The sequence below is a fragment of the Atractosteus spatula genome, chromosome 11 (assembly GCF_055471065.1).
Source record: "Atractosteus spatula isolate fAtrSpa1 chromosome 11, fAtrSpa1.hap1, whole genome shotgun sequence".
Lineage (NCBI taxonomy): Eukaryota > Metazoa > Chordata > Actinopteri > Semionotiformes > Lepisosteidae > Atractosteus > Atractosteus spatula.
Genome location: NC_142716.1, coordinates 15,308,716 through 15,315,157, shown reverse-complemented (window position 1 = coordinate 15,315,157; position 6,442 = coordinate 15,308,716). Strand labels below are relative to the sequence as shown.

Here is a 6,442-nt window from a genome sequence, read left to right as displayed (position 1 = left end):
ATATGTTGCCTAAATGGGGGTGTAAAACAGTCATTACTAGTACTATGGGTGCCTGTTCTTTTAAAGGCCATAAGTATTAGATATTAAATAACAACAACTGAAATGCTATTTTTTTTATTCTTTCATCACATAAAGGTGCATTATTGATTAACTTTAATATAATTTACTAACTATTTCAAGGAATTTCCACAAAGATATTTTATAGTATGCCTAGGAGAGGGATTCAGCCAGTATTCTTGCCACCTGATGGCTCTTCAGATTCGGAGCAAGGGACAAGTGAGGAAGATGATGAAGCCTAAGTATATGCAGAAGGCCTAAGAAGATAGCAGCAGCAGCAGTGAGGACAGCAGTAGTGACAGTAGCTGTAGTGATGAGGCAGCAGAAGGAGGACATCCGTCCAAACAAATTAAGAAATTTAGGTGATGTAAACCAATAAATAGGATATTGTTGATAAAGTAATACTATATACTGTGTGTGCATGTGTGTGTGCGCGCACTTACTGTACATGAATGTATGCATGTGGACTGGAAACCAGACATAAATCTTTTATGTCCAAGACTGCTATGACCACAGAGAATGTGTACATGGAGTTAATACAAGTTATTTATAGAATGTATAGTGAGCAGAAAAGGGGAGTGTGAGTGGTTTCCAATAAACCATTATATATTTTATTCCTTTCTAGGTGGAAAAAAAGGTTTTGAACACCAGTCAGCTGCAACACCAACATATTTCATGGCACCAGATGGAATCTTTTCTCCACTAACCTATTTTTCCAAATTCTTTGATAATGAGATTTTTGAACTAATTGCTGATCAGACCAATCTGTACTCATGTTAACTGATTGATGGAAATGCCAACATCAGTGAAATCAAAGCATTCATAGGAATCAATTTGTTCATGGGTGTAGTGAAAATGCCTGCAATGGAAGATTACTGGGCCAGTGATACAAGATATGACAAAATAGCAGATGTCATGCCACTTAAGCGCTTCAAATGTTTGTCCAGAAACATTCACTTTCAAAATAACCTGGTCCCTGAGTCCCACAAAGACCAGCTGGTGAAAATCAGGCCTTTGATGGACCATATGAAAAAGAAATGCACTCAAATTGAAAGTGAAAATCAGTTCTCGATTGATGAAATGATGGTGCCTTACAAAGGTCTAAAAGCTGGAAGTCTGCGCCAGTACCTACCTGCCAAACCCAAGAAATGGGGTTTTAGGATCTTTGTGCGTGCTGGGGTATCTGGTTTTGTGTATAACTTCTTTGTCTACACGGGGAAGTCTACATTTGATGGTGCTACACAAATTCCACTCAAAGAGTTTGGTTTAGGGGCCAATGTAGTTTTGCATCTTTGCAAAACCATCAGAAACCCCCCTGACTGTGTGGTCTACTTTGACAACTTCTTCACATCTCTCAGCTTGCTAACCTATTTGAAGGATTCCATGGGCCTCAGAAGTTTGGGAACCATTGGAAAGAATCGCTTGATGGGCTGCAAACTGGAAGATAATCGAGAACTACTGAAAAGAGGAAGAGGTGGTTTTGACTACCGAGTTGACAACGATGCACAGCTTGCAATAGTCAAATGGGTTGACGGCAAAACAGTCACCTTGGTGAGCACATGTGCTTCTGTGATCCCAGTGGGTGAACTGAAGCGCTTCTCAAAGAAGAAGGGAAGATATCTGTCCCATGTCCACAGATCGTGGCAGAATACAACCATCACATGGGAGGTATGGACTTGGCTGACATGATGATTGCATTATATCGCACTCCAGCCAAGTCCCATCGGTGGTACCTTTGCATATTCTGGCAACTGATGGACATTGCTGTCAATAATGCATGGTTGCTCTATCGGCGTGACGCAACAACAGTTGGTCCAGTAAAGCTGAGGAAACTGAAGGCCTTCAGGCTAGATGTTGCCAAAGGTCTCATCTATCCAGAAAAACAAAAAAGAGGCCGATCTTCCCTAGGAAATGAGAATGATGCACCAGTGAGGGTTGTCAAGCAGTCAAAGGTCCCACGGCCCATAGATGAAATGCGCTACGATGGAAACAGCCACTACCCAATCCTGTCTGTGAAAGGGAGATGCAGGATGTGCCCTGATGGACAGACCTCCATCATGTGTGAGAAGTGTAATGTGAGGTTTTGCATTGTCACTGGACAAAATGCACGCAACTGCTTCCACAGCTTCCATCTTCGATGAAATACTGTTGAATATAAGGACAGGTCCATAGTACCGGTATTAAACAAACAATGAACTGTTGCAATTTTGGGCCCAAATGAATTGGGGTTTTTGTATGATTTTACATTTTTAACACTAGAGTAACTTGTAAGTTTTAAGTTTTAACACCAGTTGTAATTTTTTAAACACCAAGACATCCTTACAGTCCCCTGTAAGAGGCACTCAGTTGCAACTGCGTGAATTCTAGATATGACTTAACTCTGTGTTAGCAAGTGGGGACAAGGGTGTATTGTATGTTTGGTAAGATTTTATATTTTTTTAATGAGATACAGAAAAAGGAGTGAGTTTTAATGGTTTTATGGTTCTTTTGTCCATGTGAGCAGTTGCCAAAAACAGTTCGGTTGTATACCCCAAATGGGCACCGTATCCTGTGGGATACAGTTTGTAAAATGGAAAATAAACACACAGTTTTGAAAAAACTTATGTAATTGTGTTATTTGAGACAAAATGCACTAGAAAAAAAACAATTAAAAATTTTTCAGTTAAGTTTTTTGGTACTTGCCCATTAAAGGGTTAAGGTGGCTATGTGCGACGGAATCAATCGAAACATTTCAAATTGGAATTGCAGTTGTTTACTCTTCCTTGTTTTCAATAGCCATTACCTTGTTTGTCAAAACAGTGCTGTCCAATACACAGCTTGTTTGCAAAATGTACAAAAGGAAACATTTCAGGCCGTTATGTTTCATAGTAACGAGAAGCGGTTTCAGATTTTTTTAAATGGGACGGTATTAACTACTAATACTTTAGCTCGTGTTCAGATTAGATTTTTAATTTTCAGATTAGGCGAGAAACCATCATCACTAGAATTGGATTCCCGATAAAAACCTAAACGCAGCTGGAATGGAGAGAAGTTATGTTTAAAGCAATCTATAGAATGTCCTTAAAAAATAGAGAACTTTCTCATTTTATGTCATCCTGTTTCGATTGTTGCGTTTTGAGAAATGACACGATATTAAAAAAACAACGCATTTAAGTAATAAAAAAATGAAAGCTGTTTTCCCTCTAGAGGTGTTAAGAAAATGCTCCTACAGGTTATTATAGTAGCCAGCTATTTACTGTGCTGCTGCAGTGTCTTTATATAAGATGGTTTATGCAGAGTAAATTAAATCATGGTTGTGTATTATTGTATATACTGTGGTGATTTTTCAAGTAAAATTTTCACTGGTGTTTTCATTTATATATATATAATTTCTACACAGTGTAGTCTTTAACCAAAGAGTTTTCTTTAACAGAGCGGCTGCAATCAAGCGCTGGAACTCGCGCAAGATGTATGTCCTGTTTCTCTGGGATCTACGAGAAGCTTAAATGTCGTTTCTTCACATCCAGAAACCAGACTGAAAGAGCTGGTAATGACACATCACTGTGTTTCATGTTCTGATTCAGGGATCTATGGTATTCTCAGTCTTTGATTTCTGAAGTCTCAAGCAATCTTGCAATGAAGCTTCATTATTTTTCTTCTGGGCTGATAGGCTTTTCTATGATACGATATTATTAACATACATGGTAAATCTAGAAGTTTTGTTACCACATGCTTCCCTGGCGACAGCTGGATTCTTCAGCTGAGCACTGAAACATTTTTACAGGTCCTGATACGTTAGTTCTTGTTTCCTAATAAAGTCCACTAGCTGCTAGAAACAGGCCCTGTGCCGGGTTAATACAAAATAACATCCTTACAGTCCCCTGTAAGAGGCACTCAGTCGCCACTGTGTGAATTCTAGATATGACTTAACTCTGTGTTTTAACTACGCGTTCAACAGCTGTTGATATAGAAAATCTATTGCTGTGTAAAAAAAAGAGAATCTTATGTTGTTAATCTCTTCCTTTTTATAGAAACTGAGGATCTTTCAACTCCCATTCAAGAGACTGAGCCAGTACAATTCCAGAGCTCTGTTCGTCCTTGGTTTGATCTGTGAACAACACACTAGATTATATTTATTTTTTTATTTCTGTACTTCAGTTGTATATATTTTAATTCGGTGCTACGTTTTATGCTGCTTTCCAGAAAATCCTGATGACTGAGCCTGTTTTCCAAAATTATTGAAGGATTTCAACTACTGTCCACTTAACACTCCTTACACAGCCCCTGCAGAAAATGATTTTGATTATAACTTGATATCATAAAATGATATCTTATCATATATGTTTTTTAAACCAATTTTATGTGTATCTATTTGTGTCAGCCATAACATAAACTCAGGGTCCAAAATCTTTATCTTTCTTATTAGAAAATGCACAGATTCAGAAATAAGGTTTACAAGGTCAGTTACAGGGAACGATAAGCTGACTTGATTAAGACACCCAGGGAACTGACGTTTACAGTATTTCTCAAGAATATTTATTTCAGAGAGTTTGTACAAAATACACAGAGTACGAAACTGAAAAAAGAATTATAGTGTACATTGCACTTTATTGTTATTAATAACAATACTCTCCTGTTTCTTCTGAAGGACATAATGCTATTGTGTAAATAAAATAAATTATCCTGATATTAAAATTATCCAAAAATTAAGTGCAAAACAATTCAACAGAAAGGAATAGAGTGAGCATCAATCAAGTCAGTATCTCAAATAATTCCTTTTATTTGCAGTGGGAGCTTATGACTAGCTTATGTAATTAAATTAAATATGCCTTTGCCCCCAATTTAAGCATTTTAAACTACAAACAAAATATAAAACATAAAATGCTTGCCATATGAGACAGACATGACCAACCTTTCTTTTTGCAGTCTATCAAAAGCTTCCAAATGTTTGATTTAGAGTTTTAAACCTACCCCTGTTAAAGTATTTTAGATTTAACAATGATTTGTTAAGTTGTGCAATAATTTAGAACTTTGAAAAGCACTGTGGGCTCTGCTAGAGTTAATAGATTTTGACATTGTTCTAATGAGACGAACTGAATGTGTCATGAAAACAGGAGATGTTGTTCTGTATCATGCACTATAATGGTTTCACTGTAGTATTATCAGATATAGCCTACGTTGTTATGCAGGTGAACAAGTAAAGGTTTATTCTATGCTGAATAGAGAAGAAAAGAAACACGTTTCAGCTGTGGAGCCTTCTTCAGGTGTGACATTCAAAAGAATGTCTTCGGGCTCCACAGCTGAAACATTATGTTTCTTTTCTTCTCTTTTCAGCATGAATTAACCTTTACTTGTTCCTTTGCAGTCAGCTACAGTACCTACTTGAATTGTCATGCAGGTGGTTATATGCTAACATTTTTGCACTTTTATTTTCTAAAATGGTAAATACTCAGTTCACCATTAAGAAATTATGGAAATTATTCTGTTACATGTAAAGTATTAACATTCTAAGTAAGAAAACACAGCCATGTCCCTTGTCAATTAGTTTTTACTAAAAGAATGTCTAAAGGATTGCTGCTGTTGTGCAATTTCAATTTTTAATACTAAATGAACGTTTTCTACATCAATAAAAATATGCAGCTATTTAAAATGCAAATAAAACATTTTATGTTTCATTGTTTTTCCTTAGTCTACTTTTAGTGAGTGTTCAATTGCACTTTCTAACTCTGCATTGAAGAGGTAGTCTAGGAGGGAGTAACACCTACACATTTGGAAATAGAGCAAGAGTGAGCATTTGACATACATGGCTGCTCTTGCAGATCTGCACTGTGATCATCGTGGGCTGCTATCATTTAAAATTAATTATATGGATAATTATGGGCCACCATGAGTTATAAGACATACCATGATAAAATAACAGTCTGTGTTTACATTTAATTTGTAAAAAACATCTTGGACAACATAGTTTTCCAAGAGTAAGAAAACGCCCATGCTAGTGCCATGTTTTGTCAGCAGGGTGGGTAATATGCCAGTTTATGGGGCAAAGGGGGGCAAAGACATTTTCCAGTTTTGGGGCTCATGGAGGGTGGTAATGGCTGGGCAAAATCTCAGGTGGTCCTTATGTTCTTAATGGTCCCTGGTCAATGTCTGAAATTATTTTCTGAGCAAATCGCTCACTTCAAGATTCTTCTATGCAGTGGTGTAAGGTAAGCCAAGTAAAATCGGGAACCTCACCACTGCAACAGGAAGTGACAACACATCGCTGTTCGAACGGGTTGAGTGAAATTTTACATTATCCACCCATTCAGACACACATTTCCCTTTATATAGCTGAAACACAAATCTTTAATTAAATAAACCTGAAATTAATTTACTTTCTGGTTTTCTGAATACTTTGGAGCTCAGT

At 37.0% G+C, this 6,442-nt stretch overlaps 1 long non-coding RNA gene across 1 annotated transcript; it reads left to right on the top strand.

Moving 5' to 3' along the window:
* The first annotated feature begins 3,469 nt into the window (after window positions 1–3,469).
* LOC148823610 (uncharacterized) lies at window positions 3,470–5,697 on the top strand. Its single transcript, XR_016093747.1, has 2 exons — window positions 3,470–3,583; window positions 4,068–5,697. It is a non-coding gene; the product is annotated as an uncharacterized LOC148823610 (long non-coding RNA).
* The last annotated feature ends 745 nt before the right edge of the window (window positions 5,698–6,442 follow it).